Here is a 25,117-nt window from a genome sequence, read left to right on the forward strand (position 1 = left end):
TGTTAAGTGGGTAAATGGGCTTGTTGAAGGACCATTTTTTTCAGCCATGAACAGGGTCAGAGTTATAATACATAAAACTGCTGAAAGGATAAGCAATCACAAAACCGTGACCGATGTTAATAAATATTATAAAGTAGCTGAAATACTGAGCATGTGCAGTGTTTAAACAACAAAGCAGGGTGCACCAAATAAATTGTATCGTGATAGGTTATTTTCAGATAAGAATAATCCAAAAAGAAATAGTCTAAATAAAAGAAATATGAGTTTCAAGAGGAGAGACTGTGAAGATGATTGTTAGATTGCATTACACAATCCAAGTCAATTAATAAATTAATTCATTCTTTAGTGCAATGAATAATGCAAAACAATTCAAAACAGCATAGGTGATGCAGCAGCTTTTGTTCAACAATCCACAAGTCAAATTCAGAAATATTTCTGTGTACAACATACTGGTTTTTTTTGGGGGGGGGGGCTTACATGCTTGTAGGATATCTACATCTCATTTCTGACCTTTCTATGTCTTCACTGTCATCAACAATTGGTATCCCCTCCGACGTCACTCAATACAGCTCCTACCTACCTGAATGGCTGATAATGCCATATTGTTGTACTATATGCCTCCAGAGTCACAGAGATGGATTGTGGTCAAATGAGTCCCTCTGAAGGGTAATAAACTAGGCCCTCAACAGCCATACTGATATCCCATTACTTGGCTGTCTCTCCAGAGTCAGTGTGCACACTATGTTCTTTTTACTGCTACAATTATCACAGACATATGATTTCATTTAAAACTTTTATTTCAAATTTTACAGCAAAAACACTGACAGGCATTGTCTAAACAAAATAAAATACTCTCACATTGAAAGCTGAGTATGAGAAACTGCAAAATTATCTTTCCTTGAACTCGCATTTAGTGAAAATGCATCTGACAACACACAGCCTGTGAAAGATGTACATATATAATATCCTTGGAAGCAAACATTTCACACAGTAAACTCAGTTACCAAAACTGTCAGGTGTACACCACACACCACATGTCACCAATGTTTGCACAATACACATAATCCATCATATGTTGAGGTTCTAAAGAGTAACATGCCTAAAGTTAAAAGACCTCCAAAATGTAACACAGGCAGAAAGAGCACTCAACAAGTAAAGACTAACTCCTCACATAGCACAAGGAGTCCTAAAATTGCGGATGCAGAGCCTGTAAGGCAGGCATCTACCCAAACCCACTGTGTTTCAGTGGTATTTATGTTTTAAGGATATCAGAAGTACTTATAATATTTTATATTCTGTGCTTCCACTGAAGTTTTTTCCGGTTATTGAATTTTTATTTTTTAATTCTGAATTCAAATGTCATCTCATATTTTTGCTATTATTATAGTTTTATTCTATATTCCTCTGATGTGACTGGAATGAAATTAATGTTATTTTCAATCCAACATAGGCCTTGATTATGTAGCTAATTTGCTATTTTTCATTATTTCTAACATGATAATTGCTTAACTGCACTTTTGTAAGTATGCATATTTGTGAAGATTCATACATGTCCCCCTTCCCTCCTCCTCTCTCTCTTTATATATTTATGTGCCTGTTATTAATAAACATTAATGAACTGTGATCTATGAAAAACATGTCAAAAAAGTTCATCAGTGATTAATTTCATCTAAACAAACCAAAAGTATAACAGAAGTGATTACAAATATAAACAGATATGCTACATTTGCGATTCCTCAAAATCTATGAAATACTTTGCTTTTACATGAGGTGCTTTGCCTCCCTACATTCCCCTGACATGTGGGCATCATCCCAACATCCCCAGAACTTAAACAAACACCACAGTTAGACAACCACAGGAAGAAGAAAGTTCATCAGTTACAGAGTTTATTCTAAACATGCAATATAATTTGACCACTCTTCCCACCCATGAAAGTTAATCAAAAAGAAAAATACATAAGAAATATAAATACCAGTCTATAAACAACTAATAACAAAACCTTATATTCTGACTCAAGCTCAGGATAATTTTAAATTCTAATCCAAGCTTTCAGACGAATTATTTATTTTAGTAATTCATTTGTGCTTTTTATTCCAACATTTCTTTTGGTTTTGTTATCCACAAAAAACTTGGCACGAGATCAATGCATTTGCCAGCTAAGGTAATGGCACCCATATACATACATATATATGTGTGTGTGTGTGTGTGTGTGTGTGTGTGTGTGTGTGTGTGTGTGTGTGTGTTTATATATATATATATACATATATATATATATATATATATGTATATATATATATATATATATATATATATATATATATATATATATATATATATATATATATATGTGAGAGAGAGAAAGTGACAGAACCCATTCAGAAGAGTAATTCAATGGAAAGTTGATCTTCATATGGTTGAGACCTTGTGATCTTCGTTCTGAAATGTTGAAGTATGGAAAACAACAAAAATCCATGTTCTACACCCCCTGCATATTATATATTCCAATTCTGGGATTGCACTACACTGGGGAAAATGGTAAATTCCCCATTCTCCACTGAACCACAATATCCATTCAAAAACGTTGACATTTAGGAACATCGATCATATGAGAAGTTTGGGCAGCCACAGTGGTGCAGCGGTTAGCATTGCCACCTCACAGCAAGAGGTTCTCTGGTTCGATCATCGGCTGGGGTGCCTTCTGTGTGGAGTGTGCATGTCCTCCCTGTGGTCATGTGGGTTTCCTCTGGGTACTCCGGTTTCCTCCCACATCCCAAAGACATGCTGTAGGTGGATTGGACACTCTAAATTGGCCCTAGGCATGAGTGCGTACGTGTGTGTGCCTTCTGTGGAAGGTTGGGTGCCAGGCTGGCAACTCAACACTGTAAAACTCCACTGCCAATCATGAGTGGACAGGTGATCTGCTGTGGCGACCCCTAACCGGGAAAAAGCTGGAAGAAGATCATATGAGAAGTTTGACTTTCTGTTGAGTAAATCTTCTGAATGGGATCCATATATGTATTTATATAGCACCAAAAAACGTGGCAAGGACACTGCTATTCCTTAAAATCTTTATTGCACATAAACACAAGATGAGCGCTTTCGGGACTTCTCCCTTCATCAGATAAAATTACAATAAAACAACCCCTTCTTTTAAACTAGTGCATATCCAATAGGATTCAGTAAAAAGCCCGCCTTTTTTGAAGGGTGGGCTTAACAGGTATCACATCATTTAAACCTGGTGTACGATTGGCCATAAGCTCAATGATCCATCTGGATTCTGCTAATTCTGTCAAATGCTTCACATCACCCCCTCTAGTGGTAAGCCTTATGTTTACTATAGCCCTGAAAGTGAATTTGTGTGTTGCATTATCCATCACATGTCTGCTCAAAGCATTATGCACATCCCCATTCCTAATGCTAGATAGGTGCTGTAATATCCTAGTCTTTAACATCTGGTTAGTTTTCCTACATAAAAACTAGGGCAATGGCTACACTCAGCTAAATATACTATATCCGTCGTTCGACAGGTAGCCCTCCCTTTTAACACAAATTGCCTATGTGTGACAGGATGCTCAAAGTTAGTCTTCTTATTAATGTGGCCACAAGCTTTGCACCTCCCACACGGGAATGTGCCCGTTGTTATTGTTGCCACTGTATTTTGACAACTTAGCCTTTCTTTGCATAACAAATCCTTCAGATTCTTGTTTCTTCTATATCTGAAGTTAGGTCTACAACCTACTATATCACTCAGCCCTTCATCACTAGTCAGAATGTTCCAGTTATTCTGTACAACATTACAGATATCACCTATGTTGCTACTGTAGGTAAACATTAACTGGGGACTCCTTACAACTGTGGGTCTTTTATTTTTGTCTATCAGGGCTGGAGTGCGTCTAAGCCAAAGTTTGTATTTGCTTTCCCTAAAGCCTTTGCTGGTGTTTATCAGCTTATCCACTTTATCTTCCCTATAACCCCTCTGTTGTAAACAGCCCTTAAGTGTAGCTAGTTCTTTATCATAATCACCATTATCCAAACATATCCTGGAGATCCTACTCGCCTGCCCCTGTACAATATTCGAATATGTGTAACGTGGATGCATGCTATCATATGACAGTATCGTGTTCTTCCAACATTTTTTCTTGTATAGTTTTGATGTGAAACCATCTACACTCTGTGCTAAGTTTACATCCAAAAAATCTATAGAATCAAAGGAGGCTTTTAAAGTGAACCTAAAGAATGTTGTGGTCGAATGTAAAAAACACACAAATTTCTGTAACATGTTCAAATTTCCATTCCATAATATAAAGACGTCGTCCACAAAACACACATACATCTTTATATATCCCTTCCATGCATCATTACTCAATATGTGGTTTTTCTCCCATTGGGCAAGGACTAGATTAGCATAAGTGTTGGCACAAGGGGTGCCCATGGCTACCCCTGTGCCTGTCTATATATAGACTCTGCTCCTATGAAAATATTGTTCTCCAATACCAATAGCAGAAGTTCCTTTATTAGGCTAATCTTGACCTCAGCAACTCCTAGGTCATTCAAGAGGGTACTTAACATATCCACTCCATATTCATTGTTAATGACTGTGAATAAGTTGTTTATATCTAGGGTGGCCATCAATAACTTATCCTTCTTATCCATATCATCTACCCTACCCAACTTCATCAAGAAGTCACCTGTGTCCAATAAAATATTCTCAATCTTTTCAACATAGGGTTTTAATTGATGTTCCAACCATATAGAGATATTCTCAGTCACCCACCCCCTCCCTGAAACTATGGGTCTCAGGGGTGGGTTAACCAGGGACTTATGAATCTTAGGGAGTGCCTTGAAGACAGGCGTGACTGCTTTTTCTAACCAAAGAAAGTCAAAAGTATCATCAGTAATTCTCATCTCAAACTTCAGCCTTTGCAGGGCTTGTGGCCACATTAATAAGAAGACTAACTTTGAGCATCCTGTCACACATAGGCAATTTGTGTTAAAAGGGAGGGCTACCTGTCGAACGACGGATATAGTATATTTAGCTGAGTGTAGCCATTGCCCTAGTTTTTATGTAGGGAAAACTAACCAGATGTTAAAGACTAGGATATTACAGCACCTATCTAGAATTAGGAATGGGGATGTGCATAATGCTTTGAGCAGACATGTGATGGATAATGCAACACACAAATTCACTTTCAGGGCTATAGTAAACATAAGGCTTACCACTAGAGGGGGTGATGTGAAGCATTTGACAGAATTAGCAGAATCCAGATAGATCATTGAGCTTATGGCCAATCGTACACCAGGTTTAAATGATGTGATACCTGTTAAGCCCACCCTTCAAAAAAGGTGGGCTTTTTACTGAATCCTATTGGATATGCACTAGTTTAAAAGAAGGGGTTGTTTTATTGTAATTTTATCTGATGAAGGGAGAAGTCCCAAAAGCGCTCATCTTGTGTTTATGTGCAATAAAGATTTTAAGGAATAGCAGTGTCCTTGCCACGTTTTTTGGTGCATATTTGATTTTGGAATCGTAGGCTGGACTTTGGTATAGTACTCAACTTTTTTGCTTTGTTTTATGTATTTGTATAGGTTTACTATGATAATGTCGAAGCGGACTCATTCGAATGATGAGATCATCGACTCACGTCCATGAAAGTGACAATGTCGAATTCCGACATTGTCAAAATACGTCTTGATTTCGACCTCAGAATGGGCTTTAACATGGGTTGAGATACTGCGAGATTTGTACTTCGACAATGTTGGGATCGACATTGCTACCATTTGGCCTCTGGACTTCATCTGAAGTGTATTCGACCGAATCCACTTCAACTTTGTCATAATAAACCATGTATATAAATATATATATATATATATATATATATATATATATATATATATATATATACATATATATATATATGTGTGTGTGTGTATGTGTGTGTGTGTGTGTGTGTGCGCATACATATATATTATACACACACACACACACACACACACACACACACACACACACACACACACACATATATATATATATATATATATATATATATATATATATATATATATATATATATATATATATATATATATATATATATATATATATATATACATACATATGGGAGCACTTTGTAATCTCGAAATACTGAAATGTCGAATTTCAGTATCTGGAGACTATAATGCCAAATGTTTACAATAGCAAAAGTTCATAATTGTGAATTTGAATATCTCGAATTAGCGGTTATGGCTTTACGCTACGTAATGTCCAGGATTGTGTGTTGATGGTGCGCGGTGCCGTGCGTGGATCTAGGTGTTATGTCAGGTAAGTGAGCGTTTTGTAAGGGTTTTGAGTGGGAGTTAGAGTGTATTTGAGTGTGCTGATATGTTTGATGTGTGTAAGGGACAGGAGAATGTGCGTGTAGGGGGGTGTGGGGGGTGCAGGGGGGCTTGCCTCCCTACTTATGTGTGTATGAGTTGTGTATGTGTGTAGTTTTGTTTATTTATGTTGTGTGTTGTGGTGTATGTATGGTGAAGTGTGCGTGGTTTGTTCGGTGTTTTGAATTTTGCAGTTTTGGGTTTGGGGCTTTGTTGTTTCGGGTTTTGTGGATTCAGTTTCATGGTCTTGAGATACTGAATTTGATATTTCAGTATTTCGAGATTAAGAAGTGAATCCGTACACACACACACACACACACACACACACACACACACACACACACACATATATAGATATATATAGATATATATTTATAATTGTTTACTGGGGTAGTGCACTGAGCAATTTCAGGCTCAGCCCAGGTGAAATACAAATCATTTCACAAATAAAAAATATATGAATGTAAGCAATGAGAGAGTAGTTCAGAGTAATTACATGGGAAAAACTATGTAGTCCCCCCAAATTCTTTAAATTCAGGATTCCCCAGCTTTCTGTATTAGGACCTCTCATGTTTGACATCTACTTTTCTAAAGTAAAAGCAAATATTAAAGGATTCTGGCTGACTAAGTTTGAAGATGACTGAAAGCTAGGCGTAGTCATTGAAACCCCAAATGACTTTGCCATCATGCAGTAAGGTTTGTCCCAAATAAATAAATGGTGCCAAAATCAAGGGCTGAAAATAAATGCTAAAAAATGCATTACTGCACTCTTTGGGAAGTCATCTATCTCAGGAGAGCTACCATATTAGCAATACACTCCTTTTTTGCGATTTGGTGACTTATGTGGACAGTAACCTAACTTTTGACCAACGTGTTCATTGTTGTAAGAAAGCCCTTCTATATTGCACAACTTATAAACAAAGGGATTGTGTCTAGCTCTAGGGATGTAATTTGCCCCCTTTACTCAGCCCTTATTAGGCCAGTCATTGAATATAATGACCCTTTGGCATACATTTTTCCAAACACTTGTGACAACTGTAACACCCAAAGAGATACCTTACTGCTAAGAGGTGACCTATGTCTGGCATACAAAGCATCCTCCACCTCAATACTGATAGATTTACTGCATAGCAGCAAGTCAAATAGCATCAGAAATTCTCAGTCTAGGGATCTAAACCTCTTCTGTAAGATCAGCAGAATGGTTTAGAGGGACAAGTATATCTCATAGAGAATACTGCTGCTCTGGAACAGACTCCCCATCCACATAAAACAAACTTTATCCCTGTCCATATTCAAGTGCAACTTGGATTTATGGATAGGAAACAGAAGATTTACCACAGGACTGCCCTCTGTATGGGTCTATATTACAACATCAAACTAAACAAGTTCGAACATTGTAATATCGAACCCTAAAGTCCGAAAGTGGAAAATAGCAAAGCCATGGCACATCGACTTTTTTCTCAGGGAAAAAAAATCGGTGGGCCGTTTTCGGGGCTTTGCTATTTCCTCCACGGTGGTGCGATCTCCGAGTTGGTATATTTAAGTAGGAGAGGTGTGGGGACACTTTAGTTTTAGTTTAAGGTCAAGTTATTTTTTTTTGTCACGGAACAGCGATTTTTTTTCCCTGGGAAAAAAAATCGCTGTTCTGTGTTTTCGGTTTGTTGGGTTTTGTACATTAGGATTTAATATTACAACGATCGAACTTTTGTAAGTTCGACGTTGTGATATAGACCCCCTCTGTACTACTAATGGACAGAGGCAACTCCTAAGTGCTTTATCCCATGCCCTCAAATTACTATAATATGATCCTAGTTATTCTCATTAGGGATATTATATAATTATTTAGTGACATTTGTTAACCAGGTTAGTCCAGCTAAGCCATGGGCCCCTTTTCAGTGGAGACCCGAGGAGAAAATCTTCAGAAAATTAACAATTATTACAAAAGTTACAAAGATATAATCAACAGATAACATAAGTCTACTAGCAAGTAATAGCATGACATAAGTCTATTAACAGGTAACAAATCTATAAATATTAAATATTAAGAAAGACAGATAATGAAATTCAGTGGAATATCATACATGAGGTCATTCCAATGTACATAGAGTCAATAGTAATACAAGAACCTATTATTATTATTATTATTATTTTGGTGCATTTAAAAATAAGAAAAATAGGGAAAAGTAACAGAAGGTGCGGGGTATAAGAGGAAAAAGAAATTATGTACATAAGAAGGGAGGTTAAGTCAAGTGGGGGTTTGCCAAGGGCAGGATCATGTCTTTTGTGGATAAAGTTTAAGTTCTTGTTTGAACAGGTATTTTTGAGGAGTGCGTCTTATATTGAGAGGGAGTAAGTTCCAAGCATGGGCTATGGAGTATTTACAAAATGACTTTCCAATGTTTTTATTGGGTTTGTATATGTCAAGGAGGTGTTCACTGGTAGTATGGAGGTGGCATTGGGGGTTATAGTAGGACAGTACATTAGAGATGGAGGGGTAGAAAGAGGGCTCATTCAGGACAGAGTGTGCAATTTGTAGTTGAGAAAGAAGTAGTTGTTTAGGGAATTCAGGCCATTGGAGTGTCTTAAGGGCGATGCACTGATGGGATTTGTATGGAAGATTGGAGGCAAATCTGGCTATTTTATTATATGTTTGCTCTAGTTTGGAGAGAAGAGATGCTTGAACATTAGTAAGGACATGGGCAGCATAAAGAAGACACGGTAGAAGGAGTGACTGAGCTAGGGAGGGTTTGGAGGAGGGTGTAAGAAATTTTTGGTTGCGATAGAGAAGACCAGGTTTCTGGTGGGTTGTTTTTATACATTGTTGGATATGTATATCAAATTTTAGTTTATCATCAGTGATTACTCCAAGTAGTTTGGTATGGGGTTCATGTCTGATAGTGGTATTGTTGAGGGAGGTGATAGAGAAGGAGGGTTTGTGCAGAGCAAGTGTTTTAGGAAGGAAGAGGAAAAGTTTAGTTTTTTGGATTTAGTATGAGTTGATTATCAGAAAACCAGGATTCGACAGAGGAGAAGGTGTGCTGAGTGAGAGCTAGAAGTTCAGGAATGCTGTGGGCAGAGGTAATGAGAATGAAATCATTGGCATATTGCAGAAATGTTGAGAAGTTAGTAGCAGAGTGAAGTTTGTTAGTGAAAATATTGAACAGGAGGCGGCCAAGGACAGATCCTTGAGGGATGCCAGTGTTTACTGGGAGGAAAGGGGGGAGGACAGTTTGCCACCAAATGGACTGCTGCCTGCCAGAAAGGTATCTAGAAAACCAATTAACAGAGGAGGTAGAGAGATGAAGGTCAAAGAGTTTAGATAGAAGTTTGGAATGGGAGACAGTATCAAAGACCTTCGACAGATCGAGGAATAAACAGGAGACAAGCAAGTTATTGTCACTGGCTTCCGCTACTGTTTGGGTGAAAGAGTAGTGCAGTGGCTGTACTATGGTGGGGAATAAAGCCATGTTGAGTGGGAGTTAGGAGGTTGTTGTCACGAATGTGTTTGATTAACTGAGTATGGATGCACTTTTCCAGGATTTTGGATAGGGGGACAGGATAGCAATGGGTCTGAAGTTAGAAGGATCAGTAGAGTTTCCACCTTTGTGAAGAGGGATTGTATAAAAGGATTTCCATATGTCTGTGACATGGGCTTCAGAAATGGAAAGATTGATAAGCATAGAGACAGGGTATGCAATAGACTGTGCAGCGACTTTAAGAAATTAGGGGATAGTTGGTCAGCAGAGGGGGATCAAGGTTTAAGTTTATTTAGGATAGATTTAATAATGGAAGTGGAAACTGGTTGGAAAGTGAAGGTGTTGGAGAGGATTTTGTTATGGGGTGATGGAGGAGTTGAGTTAGAAGTACAATTTTGTGCAAGTTTTTGGATTGTTTCTGTGACACTGCCAGCCCAGCTATCTGGAATTTTGTAAATAATTCTATGTCATTTGTGACTATTTATATGATTTATAGAGAACTGTATGTTATTTACTGAGCTTCAAGAATGTAATCACAGCATACCCTGCTTGAACATAGAAGATTAACTTACAAAACTTCAAGAAAACAAGTTGAAATTAAATGATTTATGATGTGCTATAAAAGTTAGTTTCATTGCAGCAAGAAGACAGGATGTCTACAGCTATAAGTTTTTTTCTATTGTCTTGGAGAGAAGTATTTACTGTATTTAAAATGTAAAGTGTTTTATTGCTCTATGACTTCCTAGCAGCTGCACTTCTGACAGATATGTACTTCTCACACAGATATGTTTTACAATTCTGTTGTATCTGTTAGCCTGGGAACTGAAGGCAGGTGACAAAGAGTGATGTCATTCAAACTGACCCAGTAGTAATGTTTGATAGCAATTTAAGAACTCTCTCAAAGAGACACTGTGTGTATTTTGTGTTTTGTCTTGGACCCAGTAAGAGCATCCACTCATCTGCATTTGCCTTGCTCTATAAGTAAGTTATTTAGGGAATAGTATCTTTTAGATATAGATAGGAAAATAGTAAAGATTGGTTTAGATGTTTTCTGTATTTATTTGAGACTGTCCTGCAATGTTGTTTTAAAATATTTCCTGTGAGTCTGAACTCTTCAGTTACTGTGTTCATTGAGTATTGTCTTGTTCTTTTATTATTTATTATTAAATATATTTAAACCTATCTTTATGGCTGATATTTGTGAGACATATTTAAGCTCTTAGTGTACTTGCATATGCTTTTGGTGACACTGTACAGGCCAATACTAATACTAAATAGCTTTGCAAGTCTTGGTCACACTTACCATTTGAATTTATAGTTACATCACACAGTAAGATTGGTCATCCTTTGGAAAGGGCCTTAAAGTAGCTGATAAGGGGTTCTGGTGGCACTGATAACTACCTTATGGTCTGGGCAGAAGGGAGCATAGCTAGTAAACCTGTTGTGTGTTTGTGTATAAATCAAATCTCAAAGTGTGTGTGTGTGTGTGTGTGTGTGTGTGTGTGTGTGTGTGTGTGTGTGTGTGTGTGTGTGTGTGTTTGCATGTGTGTGTGTGTGTGTGTGTGTGTGTGTGTGTGTGTGTGTGTGTGTGTGTGTGTGTGTGTGTGTATGTGTGGGCAGGGGAATGAAGCAATGGTTGGACAGGGAGAGTGTTAGGAGGACTTGGCTTGGAACTCTGGCTAAGGACTCAACTCTATAGCTGTGTCAGTGAGGATTCTTATTGGGGATCTGAAGAAAGTGGGAGAAACCAGCCCCAGACCGACTGTGATCTCTGTGTGCTGTTAAGGGAAATTGTTCTTTACTGTGTATCTACTTGTCATCCTCCCATTGTGTACGTCCTTCACTGTTGCCAGTGGTGAGTATTGAGGGTCCTTGATTACTGAGCCAGTACAGGGGCATCACAGTTTCTATGAAATAGTTGTTAAGGAGAGTGGCAGTTTTAGTAGCAGTGTTGTATGGGAAGGGGTTGGGAGTAGATGGGTTGCCAGGATGAAGCATGTTATTGATGGTAGTCCAGAATTTCTTTGGATTTTTATGTGGGCTACATTGGCTAGAGCAGAAGAAAGATTTCTTATCTTTGTTGACTAGTTTTTGGTCATGTTTCTGAGCTCTTTGCATCTTTGAAAAGGAGAGAGGATTTGTTTTTAAGCCAGGCTTTCCAGGCACCATCTCTTTTGTTCATAATGGAGCGGTTTGTTTTGTGAGCCAGGGGACAAAGTTAGATTTAATTCTGATTTTTCTAGAAGGGGCAATTGAATTGTGTGTGTCAAGAAAAATTTTATTGAAGGATTCTACTGCCTCACTGAGTGGGAGGTGATATAGGAAGGACCATTTAATGCTAGAAAGTTTGGACTTAAAAGTACCTGGGTCAAAGTGGGCAAGGTTTTGACATACTCTCTATGTATGATCTTTGGGTGAATTTGGGTGAATCTATGAATATAGGTAGGGGAGTGGTCACTTAAAGAGTCAGGGAAGTATGCCAGGGTTGTGATAATGGGTAGGATGTGAAATAAGGATCCAGTCAAAGATAGGTCCAGGCAAGGAGTTTTTGTTAGTTCGATTAGGGGTAGATATGTATTGGTGAAATCCATGAAGGTTGAGACTGTGAGTAGGGGATGAGGTAGACAGTTTAGACCAATCTATGTTAACATCTCTAAGTATAATGGTTTCATAAGGGATATACTGAGTGAGCCAGGAGAGAAAGTGCCCTAGGATAGAAATATCACCAGGGGGTATGTATATAGAGACTAAGGTAAATCTTTTGTGAGGGTTAAGGTGACAGTTTATTTATTTATTTATTTATAAGAATTTCTGCAGGTGTAAAGCTAGGAACAGATATAGAGAGTGGGGAAAGGTTAAGTTGATTGGAGTAGATGATGGCAACCCCCCCCCCCCATTTTTGGTTCAATCTGAGATTTCAGATAGGGTAAGGATGTGGGGAGTAGTGTTAGAAATCCAAGAGTGAAGTTCTGTTATCTTATTACCATGCTTTGAATATTAACAGAGAAGATTTTTAGTGATTTGGGTGAGGGAGTGTTGGTATGAAGGGGTAGGTGAGGAGGAGAGGTTTGAGTTGAGATTTTGTGAAAGGCAGAGGCAGGTGGTCCTTAATTTGAGGTGGATGTCCCTGCCCAAGAGAAGCATGTCAAAGAAATTGAAAAGATATGTGAAAAGGTTCAGAGTAGTAGGATGTCTTTGTTTTAGAGTAGTGGAGAGAGATGAATTTGGAAAAATAGTAATTCTGAAGAGGTCAGAGGGTGAGATGGGAAAGAGAGATGGAGGTGAGAGGTAGTGCAGTTGCTAAAAGAAAAGAGGAGAGTAGGTGTAGGTGATTGATAGCAGAGTGGTGTATGGTAAGAGGTTGTTAGTGAAAGGAAAAAAAGAAAGGTAGCAGAAAGAGAGGCCACATGTTATGAAATGAGTAGAGGATGGAAAAAAAGAGTGGGAAGAGCAGAGGTGAAAGGTTTTGTACACCAGTAGGGAGTAATGAGAAGAATGTGGGGTTACTTCAAAGATAAGAGAACAAGATTATGGCAAGGAAGGATGTTAATGGGAGGGATAAAAGTAGGTAGTGTGACAGAAGGGGATAGAGTGTGATGGAGGAGGTAACAGAAGGGAGCAGGAGTTAATGGATTGGTTAGAGAAAAGGAAGGGGTCTTGTATGGATGGTATAAATGTAATGAATAAGTGGGTGGGAATGGGGGTAAGGGAGTGGAGTGAGTCAGAGTGAAGGATGAATGGAGCAGGTAGAACAAGGTCGATTAGAGGGCTAAACAGAAAAGAAAAACAATCTGGCAAGCAGCAAAGGAGGTTTCAAAGACGAGGAGAGGAAAACCACTTGGAGCACGTTAAAACTAATTGGGGGTGGTAGAGGAAAGTTTGTTGCAGAGAGGGCTATGAAAGAAGGACATAGAATGGGGTGGTGATGTACAAGCAGCCATTACAGAGATGAGCAGGGCAGGACAACAATTAAAGGAAGAACTGTGAGCTTTGGCCAGCTAAGACCTGCATGCAATCAACTGAATGCATAAGTGAAGTTAAGTAAATTTTTATCTGCACTTTTTTCAAATAATACACGATTTAAATTAATTTGTTTGTGTTGCATTGAGCAATATCTAGCTGGAAGTTGTGACTCTGTTTTTTCAGTTAAGGCTTGTTAAAAAACCTGCGTAGCCAGTGATACGTGGGGGTAGTTTACTTCATTGTTATTCAGTTTCTGTATTATACAAGTGGTACAGTGAATTATTTTCTGTTTAAACTGTGAGCTTTGGCCAGCTAAGACCTGCATGCAATCAACTGAATGCATAAGTGAAGTTAAGTAAATTTTTATCTGCACTTTTTTCAAATAATACACGATTTAAATTAATGTGTTTGTGTTGCATTGAGCAATATCTAGCTGGAAGTTGTGACTCTGTTTTTTCAGTAGGTCCCCACCCACCCTTCCTGTTTTTGTTTTGGTGTTAATCTTGGTGGCTTTGAAACTGCCCGCCCCTCTTGTAAATTTGCACTTGGATACTCCTCCTGGGCCCATCTCATTTGCTCACTCACTCAATAAAAAAATGTATCTGCTTTTACTGTATTTGTGTTTCTTCCTACTTTATTTTGCTTTTGCGTAATCTTAAAAGTACTCAGTTGTATTTATTACTGCTTGGTGTAACTCATTCTAAGTCTTTAAGTTTAAGCACTTGGGCTTCAGACCAGTTGTTTTACATTAAGAAGGTTTGTGGTCTGCACTGTAGTGGCAGAACAGGTAGCTTACAACCTTCTAAGTTGGGAACTGCTGATTGAGGGCTCAGTGTCTGTTATTCTAAAAGTGTATTAATTCTGGTTTAAGCACTTGGGCTTCAGGCCAGTTATTTTACATTAAGAGGGTCCGTGGTCTGCACTCTTGTGGGGGGAGAGGCTGGACTCTGCCCTTCTGAGCTGGGAATTTCTGGTTAAAGGCTTATAGTGCCTGCATATTTGAACTGCTTCTTACTGAAATTGGTACACCTTGTTTGCTGTAGCATAGACTAGATCCAGGCCTGCTGAATCTAGCTTTGTTTGTATAACTTGAGCACTAATCCAGGCATTCTTTAAAGTATTCAGTTGTATTTATTACTGCTTGGTAGTAACTTGATTAAAGTGTAGCTATCATTCTAAGTCTTTTGGATTAAGCACTTGGGCTTCAGACCAGTTGTTTTACATTAAGAAGGTTTGTGGCCTGCACTGTGGTGGCAGGACAGGTAGCTTACATCCTTCTAAGTTGGGAACTGCTGATTGAGGCCTCAGTGTCTGTTATTCTAAAAGGGTATTAGTTCTGGTTTAAGCACTTGGGCTTCAGGCCAGTTATTTTACATTAAGAAGGTTCGTGGTCTGCACTCTTGTGGGAGGAGAGGCTGGACTCTGCCCTTCTGAGCTGGAAATTTCTGGTTAAAGACATATAGTGCCTGCATATTTGAACTGTTTCTTACTGAAATTGGTAGACCTTGTTTGCTGTAGCATAGACTAGATCCAGGCCTGCTGAATCTAGCTTTGATTGTATGCTTGTTGTTGTTTGCTTGTTATTTCCGTGAAATGCTAATTCCATCTAAAACGCGGCTTTTCAGTGCTTCTGTGGATCCCTAGTGATATCTGCATTGCTTACTGTACTTATTTCCTTGTTTCACTTGAAAGAAAGTTACTGTTTGTCATTTTTGCATTTAAGTTACCTGTAACACATTGCATTTAAGTTACATGGCACTTGCTCACTAAAGCAATTATATGTCAGCACTAAAAAATTAAAAGCACTACACCCTCACAAACTCCCCTTGAGTACCCTGTTCCCCATCGGCCCTTTTTTCAATTATAAAGGAATTCCCAATACTATTCTAGCATGTCCAAAGGTCAGTTGTCAATCTCCTCTCCAGTCCAGCTGGTGAATCTGGGAATCTTGAGGCAATGTTACAACTGCCTCATATACACAGATAACCCTCTCCTCCTCCCAACAAATTCCAACACATGTGAGAGATGCAACTATATAGCCAAACTGGAGGCTAAGCTCTCTCAACTCAGTACTGGTGTAACCAGTCAGGAGGAGAAGAAAACCACACTCACTACAATTCCAGTCTCACATAAACCTACCACAACAGCAAACCAAACACATAAACACACAAAAACATACTCGGAGGCGCTAAATAAAAATCTGCCTAAGCAGCAGAGACCTCCAAAGCAGACACCTAAGCAACCGCTACCCCAAAACAAAACACGTGCAACACATAGCTCACAAAGCCAGTGTGCCAAACAGTCACAGCCCTTAAGGCTAAATAACACACCTGATACACTTGTAATAGGTGACTCTATCGTCAGGCACACTGACGTCCCACTCACCAGGCTGAACAAGGAGAAGGTCACGGTGAGCTGCCTGTCGGGCGCTAGGATCCACCACATAACACAAGCACTCAGGTCACTCCAAGGCAAGTACAAATATGACTCAGTCATTGTCCATGCTGGTGTGAATGACCTGAGACGTACCTCCCTGGACTACATGAAAAGAGACATAGATGAGCTCTCTGAGCATGTAGCCCAGGCGGTATGACCCTGACCTTGAGTAGCATCTTACCCTCACCAAGAATGATGCCACAATATGAAGACAAGATGATCAATTTCAACAATTGGCTTAAGTATTGGTGTCATTCAAAGGGGATCCAATGCCTGTCAGCCTGGGATGACATGCTCGACAAGCCACGATGCTTCACTAGGGACGGCTTGCACCTGTCACCCCTGGACTTTTGGATATTGGCAAAGGCTTTTGCTACCCCCATAGTGCCTTTTGTAGGCAAGCCTCAAAAGACAAACCCACCTCCATAGGTATCACAAGGCATAAGAAACTAAGAGTAATGCTACTCAATGCCAGAAGTCTAAAGCTCAAGATGCATGCACTCGAAACTCTCCTTAGCATGGTTCTCCATCGATATCTGTGCAGTAACAGAAACCTGGTTCAAGGCTCCCGAGAGCACCCCAGCACTACCAGGTTATACCTCATACCATGCTTTTTGGCCCCAAAACTTTGACCAATCCACAAAAGGAGGGGGAGTATTGATATTCATCAAAGATACCCACACTTCCAGGTTGGTGGCACAGCACGAAGCACCAGAGACTATCCATGTGCAACTAACAGTGGGTAAAACTGCCTTCCAGTTTATAGCCTGCTACAGACCACCCTCCCAAACCCAGGAACCCCACTCGGCCTTCCTGAGAACACTGGAAAACATGAAGGTCTCTCCAAACACCATTAAATTGGGCGACTTCAACTACCCAAACATAGACTGGGAGCATTACTCTAGCTCCAACACCCTAGCCCAAAGGTTCCTAGAATTTATAAACTCAAATGCTATGGAACAAATTGTTACCACTCCCACAAGAGGGGAAAACATACTGGACCTGATCATCACCAACATGGGGACTCCATGCTCCAGACCAGAAGTGCATCCCTCACTGGTAAGATCAGACCATAAACTAATCTCACTGGATATTCACATCCCAACCCCACTCCCTGCCCAGAAAACCACAGTGAAAAACTTCTCTAAAGCACATTTCACACTCCTCAAAACCGAGGTGGAATCCTTCAAAGCCCCCAGGCCTGTGGAAAATACAGCCCAGACCACAGAATCCTTTATAAATGCATTCTATGAACACCTTCAGGAATGCATGGATCATGCAATCCCAGATAAAACCAAGACCCAATCCTCCAAAGGCAGACGTCCTGTCTGGTGGACCCCAGCCATAAACAAACTATACAATAGAAGGAGGAAGCTACTACATGATAGAGCAAAATCCCAAAAAGGGAAGGCATCTCTGATCAGTATTAGCAAAAAACTATGGGCACTCATAAAATCGTCTAAGGGCAGCTTAGAGAGAAAAATTGCACAGGACACTAAGGATAATCACAAGGCTTTCTTTAATTATGTTAGGAACCTGGGTGGGAATTCCCAGGTATGCTCAGAATTAGTCCAAAATGACAAAAAATACACCGAACCCACAGACATTGCCAACATCCTAGCTGACAGGTTCAGCGCAAACTTCTCCCTCCCCTCCCCACCAAAAGGGCAAATATCTATCCCAGCAGAGTGCTGCCCCCCTGACATCTCCGATGCTCAGGTAAGAGCCGCCCTCTCCAAAGCAAAAAACACAACATCAATGGGACCAGACGGTGTCCCGGGCTGCGTCCTACATGAATTCCAAGAAGAGCTAAACCCAAACATAAAACTACTGTTCAATCTCAGCCTTACTACAGGATATGTACCCAAAGAGTGGTGTACAGCAACACTGGTCCCTCTCCACAAAGGTGGTGCCTCAACGGATCCTGGAAACTATCGCCCCATAAGCCTGACTAGCTTGGTCTGCAAAGCTATGGAAAGGATCATTATGGACCTCATAAATAAAGATATTAGGGACCTACAGACACTGGATCCTACCCAGTTTGGCTTTGTTAATGGCAGATCCTGCCTCTTAAACCTGGTCGATTTCTTTGAAACAGTCACCAAGGCCATTGACGAGGGGAAGGTGGTCCACACAGCCTACCTGGATCTCACAAAAGCCTTCGATACAATACCCCACTCGGGCATTATAGATAAGCTCACCAGCTTAAATATAAACCCCTATGTCACTAGATGGGTTGCAAACTGGCTCAAGGACAGAACCCACATGGTTAGAATTGCTGGAGCCATGTCAGACTCCAAACCAGTTACAAGTGGCGTCCCACAAGGCTCAGTCCTGGGACCTCTCTTGTTCTGTATATATTCCTCGGAGGTACAGGCCAACACGGAAGGACTGTGGCTGACCAAGTTCGCAGATGACTGCAAACTGGGCGCCATAATCGACTCTCCAGCCGACACAAGCATCCTCCAAAAGGGCCTCATAGAAACAGACAACTGGTGCCAGAGCCATGGCCTCAAGCTAAACGCCAAAAAGTGTATAGTCATCCCTTTTGGCAAAAACAAAGTGCCCACAAATTACCACATAGGTGGTAATCCATTAAGTACGGAAGAAGTAATTAGGGACCTGGGGACCCAAGTTGATAGCAATCTCTCATTTGACAACCATGTGGCCAAAGTGGTTAAAAAAACATTTTATATAGCCCACCTAATCATGAAGGGATTCACATCTAGATCAGGGGAGGTCATCGTGCCTCTTTACTCATCCCTCATCAGGCCCATAATAGAGTACAATGCCCCTTTTGGGATGTACCTTACCAGACACCTGCAGCAACTGGAAAGACCCCAAAAGTACCTCAACAAGAGGGTCAAAGGGCTCAAACAGATGCCATATGCTGCCCGGTTAAAGAAACTCCAGCTCTACTCAGTGGCATACCGCCTGCTCAGAGGCGAACTGTGCCTGACGTATAAAGCCATGTCCAACCCGGAATTAATGGACATGCTGCACCTCAGAAAATCCAAATCCCATCTAGCTATGCGCTCGAGAGACTTGAACCTCAGCACTGAAATAAATAGGACATGCTGGAGGGACAGATTCATAACCCAGAGGCTCCCTTCACTCTGGAATAAAATCCCAGTCCAGGTTAGGCAGAGTCCCTCATTGACTCTCTTCAAGAGGAATCTTGATGAGTGGATGGGAGATCATAGGTTTACCCCGGGTATCACTTCTGTGTCACTGTTAGACAGAGGCACAGTATACTAACTTCGAAAAAGGGCATAGCAAAATTAATTTAAAATGGGTGGCGAAAGCCAAACACACTCTGGCTAGTCTTATAAATGCCCTAGGGCAGATAGCCTAGTATGAACCTATGAACCTATGAACGGTTTGTACAAACAAACATTTAGGAATATACTTTATCTTTTCAGTAAGGTATGTACATATATTCACTCTCTTTCTTGGCTTTTTCTTAGTAGAAGTTCAGGACCCCAGCAACTGTGGTTTTAGTGTATCGCAAGCAGAACCTTAGGTATGGGCACTTCACCCGACGAGACAAGCAGCTACACCAAGGGGATTTTAAAAAATGGCTCCTGTAGCTTAAGAAAGCTAAGTTAGGCTGTAATAGGTCTTGTGGGGAAGGGAGATGATGGAATAGATCAGAAAAAATGGTGGATAGCCAATAGTATGATGAAAAGGGCTGGCCCTGATTAGGCTGTAATTGGTCTTGTGGGTGAGGGGGAAGAACAGAATAGACTAGAAAAGTGGTGGATAGCCAATGGTATGATGAAAAGTGCTGGGCCTGATTTCACAGATGTGCAAGTCTACAGAAACAATCAGGAATGGCAGTAGGTACTCTAGACTTGCTTGTTTTGCATACCTTTCTTATTGAAATAAAATAAACCATGTTTACCAAGGAGAATGTGGGATTTAGGAAGACCAGAATTTATAAGAGAAATGGTTTAGTAGTAGTAGAAAAACAGCGGGGCTTACAAATAGATAAAACAGCATATAAAGAGAGACTGCTTTTAGAAGTGTGTGTGGGGGGGGGGGGGGGGTAATGTCCTGAAACAATCAGGAAAAACAGTAGGTACTTTGGACTGAATTCTTTTGCATACCTTTCTTATGAAATAAAATTAAAAAAAAACTTGTACCAGCAGTATGTGGGATTTAGAAAGACCTCAATTTATAGGAGAAGGGGTTTAGTAATACTAGAAAAACAGCCGGGCTTTCAAATAGTTAAACAGTATACAAAGGGAAACTGCTGTTAGGAAGTACAGGATTGGGGGGGGCAAGCTAACGTTCATGGTGGAGTGCTTTAGTTAAAAAAAATTGTAATTAAACAAGGGCTAGCAATTAATTTTGTCTGGAGGATAAAACATACTTTCTGTATATTTTGAAAATAACACTGATCCCGAGGTTGCCCAGTTCTGTTAACAATCACTGCAGGCCAGTAGTTTGAACTTGGCTTGGTGGGGATCCAGGGAAGAGTAGACATTACATCCGAGTGACGCCTCCAGGTGCATCTGCAGTTAACTCCTACTGACGCCTCTAGGCATCAAATATTGCTTATTCATATTTGCATCAATAATCCCAAAACCATGATATGTACAAGGTTTTAAAAGATTTCATCTTAAAGCTTACACAATAGCAAACTCAACTGCATTAATATTTGACTTCTGTCTAGTGCATGTAAATGGATATTAACTGTTGTTTTTATGATATTAATTTATATAGATATAATGTTCAACTTTTTCTAAATATCTCAAAAAACAAGTAAGACAGACAGAACTTCTTAGCCTCATATGAAAGCTCTCAGCTAGATGAATAAAATGCTGCTGACAGTATGTGTGTAACTTGAGTGGTTGCTTAGATATTGTAAGTTGTTTACAAAATATTACGAATGTAATAGTTACTGCCCGGGATTCATGAAGCTCGGCGCAAGGCCGGCGTTAGGCTTGCGCCGACTGTGCAGCGTGTAGATGGTGCAGTAGTGCCAAATGCATATTAATGAAGGCGCGCTGCCGCCACAGCCACGTGCATAGGAAACGAGCGCGAGTGCATAGGGCGTGTTGCAAGTGCATAGGGCGTGTCGAAGTGCCGCACGGAGGCGTGGAAATGTCAGATGTCGACGTGCAACCTAAAATGCTTGAATTTAACAATTTGTCTGCAATAGTAATCACACCTGTCATTGTCCGTGGATACTGAAACATATGCAAAGCATGCAAGACAGTTCTTGCGAACACAAAATTAAGAAGCAAACACAAATGCATGGTAGGGAATATCGAGTCTCCATCCCTCGAACAAATGACATTGAAAACCGTGTGTCCGTATTCTAATGCAGTTTAGATAGTTATACCAAGTGGAAGTGAAACGCATCATGTTAGCGTGCTGCCAATAACTACGTCTAGCCCAATGGTCAGGGTTACCAGCTGTCCCACATTGTGAGGGATAGTACACAGTTGGGCGGTTGTGTCCATACCAAAACCATGATAAATGTAAATATCCAGTGACCGTATGACAGAATTATATCCCACATCGCATGTAATAGTCACATACAATAGGTATGTCCGTATGTAACATACCACATGTGACAAGAAATAGAATAAGCAAGAAAATGAAACAGAAGGAGCATATAAACTGCTACAACAATAAGCTAACATGTAGGCAGAAAACAAAAGTATTATCTGTAGTACTGACCGTGGGTATGTGTTGTCCTGTAAAATCAGATTTATGTCCAGAATATATCCCATCCTGGACATATGAAAAGGTGGCACCCTACCAATGGTCAGAGCAGTTGGCCAAAATCCGCCCATATGCGGTCTAAGCTGTACTTGTCAGGATGTGTCACAGTTGAACGGGTATTACCCAGGTGTACCAACCATGTCATGAAAGTTAAGTATGGGCATGTACCTATGTGCGTGATGTACAGCATGTGGAAGGTGAAACATGCCAGGGTAGTCCACACAACCATACAGGTACTTGACATATGTAGTGTATGCAATGTGTTCCCTTGACCGTGTCATGGGCCATCAATCAAAGAAGTGATGGATGGAGTGTCAGGAATATGTGTGTTGGGGGGATGGGTAATGGTATAATCCACAAAGGCGAGACTGTGTTGGATGCAGAATAGGTGAACTGGAGGTGTATGAGGGAGCAGCGGGTGAATCAGAAAGAAACACAAAGAACAAGTATACACATCTGCAATACAACCTGACAGGCCATACTGTAGAACACAATCACACAAACATATGAATATTAATATGTGCGATACACATGTATAGAAACGTCACTGGCACATACCCACAGAATGGTCTGGATGGAACTGGCCCATCCAAATGCAACACACCTGGATGCATAATTGAATACCCATCATCCTCTCCACAGCACACAACCCATCCCCATACCTGAACATCCACCAAATCCAGCCATACTCGGCCTACTAGCTTGGCGCAGCCATATCTACACATAGTGACCACTACTCATATGTAGTAGGCAGTGTCACCCTAGGCGTTGTCAGGATTGCAAACTATGTATCCCTTGCATGTAAAACCCTAACACATTTTCGTAAATCCAAAAGAATGGAAGGCATTGGTCTTGTTCAATTTTTGGATATCCCTCATGGGATAAGTAACCTGTGTAAAAATCAGACTGGGTATCACGACACAATGTCCAGTCCAGTAGACATCTGGACCCAAGTTGAATGTGCAGTGGTGGTGCACGAGACTGTTCAGTCCTAGACAATCATGCAGAACCTAGTACCCAGGATCAAACAGCTTCCCATGCCGCACGTCTCCCCACATGAATAATCGAGAGAATATATTGTAAACATTCGCATAGTGGCACTTGGAAATAGGGTGATTAAGGCGCTGACATAAACAGGGTACCTCCTGACCCACTGTGTGAGGGACAGTCACTGTTTGGGTAGATGTGTCTTGACCAAGAATGATACAATGGCAAATGTCCTGTGATTGCAGGAAATAAATATGTACCATACTTCATATGTAACAGTTGCCTAAAGCAGTCATGTCTGGATATAAAATAAGTAATTCATACAAGAAACAGAATAAGCAGCTAAAATGCTAAAGGAATAGGTTCTCAGCTAGGAAAATATTGAATGTTCTAAACCCTGCACTGACCGTGGGTATGTGATGGCCTAAACAATCTGGTGTCTCCAGGATATATCCCATCCTGTACATATGAAAATGTGGCAACCCTACCAATGGTCAGAGCATTTGCAGAATAACTGGCCAGCCTCTTAATCGCTCACAAAGCCAGTGACCTTTGGAGGAAAGGTGTTGAATGAGAATGACTAATGACAAGAATTGAGTAATAGACGCATTTAACTGCAGAAAATAAGTAGTAATACATATGTCTCCAAATCTGTCAACACGTTCCAAGTTAATAGTACTAATATTGTAGAAGTGTCCGTGACTGTCCCTGATTTGTCATTGCCTTGTCTCTGTTGAAATTAGTCTCCGAGTATCAAAGAGGTCCATACACATATGTACACCAACCAACTGTCACATTTGTTGACAGGACTACTGCATACCTGTAGTGAATTCATAAGTGATGTCCAGAATAATATTCATCGTATATATGAATGAATGAAATAGTCAAATGTGAAGGGAAACACCAGTGGAACCCCCCCCGTATCATGTAGTGGAACCACCCCCCGCCCTATATTATGTAGTGCCGACCTAATAATGTGGTCAGAGGTGCCCAAACACCTGCATCTGTAAACACAGGTAGAATGTTAAAATCGGGACCAACTCTGTCCATGTGCTACGTCTGACATTTGAACAGGTACAAGGCAGCTACAGTCACCAGTCAGACAAGCCTAAACCCAGACCAGCACATGAACACCCTGACAATCAACCACACGTATGTGCCAGGACTATAAGCGTTGGAGTTCTGAATATCCTTGGAGTGAGTAAACATGCAGCATGGGTCCAGAGCAGTAGGGAATAGGGAATGTTGCAAGTGTAGTACTGCAGTTTTCCCAGCAGGAGAATGGATGCCTGCTGTGTAAGTGAAGCGGTGAGGCTTATGTTAGGGTAGCTATGAACCATGAGTATACATATAAATGAGGCCGAACACCAATAGTGTAGTGGTTAGAGCATCCGCCTAATGTAAAGGCATTCCTGGTTCAAGTACGACTATAGCACATATCAATTTTTTGTGTAATGAATGCCTCTATGCTGTAAAGCCAACATTTATACATGTAAAGGTGAACACGTGTTTCGCATGGGGCCGTTAACTGGATTCCATCAATCAAAGTGGTACTGTCATAAGGAATAAGGCACATGTAAGCACAAAGAAGTGGCAGTAAACATATGTAACTCGCATTAAGGAGATGCAAGTGCACCTGCGTGGGTGTAAGCAGCTTTTAGCATAGCAAATGTATGATGTTTTGTACAGATGTAACTCGTGTATATCTATATATATATATATATATATATATATATATATATATGTGTACATAGATATATTTATAGATGTGTGTATAGATAAATATCCCCAGACATAAAAGAAATATGCAATTTTATATATATATATACATATATATATATATATATATATATCTATATATATATATATATATATATATGTATATATATATATATATATATATATATATATATATATATACGCATGTGTAAGAGGGTATGTCCGGGAAATGTATTGGTTAATGGAGACACGGATGTATATATATATATATATATATATATATATATATATATATATATATATATATATATATTTATATACACACACACATATATATATATATATATATATATATATATATATATATATACATATACACACACAAAAATATATATATATATATATATATATATATATATATATA

The sequence above is a fragment of the Protopterus annectens genome, chromosome 4.part0, assembly GCF_019279795.1.
Source record: "Protopterus annectens isolate FY-2018-M chromosome 4.part0, PAN1.0, whole genome shotgun sequence".
Classification (NCBI taxonomy): Eukaryota; Metazoa; Chordata; order Ceratodontiformes; family Protopteridae; genus Protopterus; species Protopterus annectens.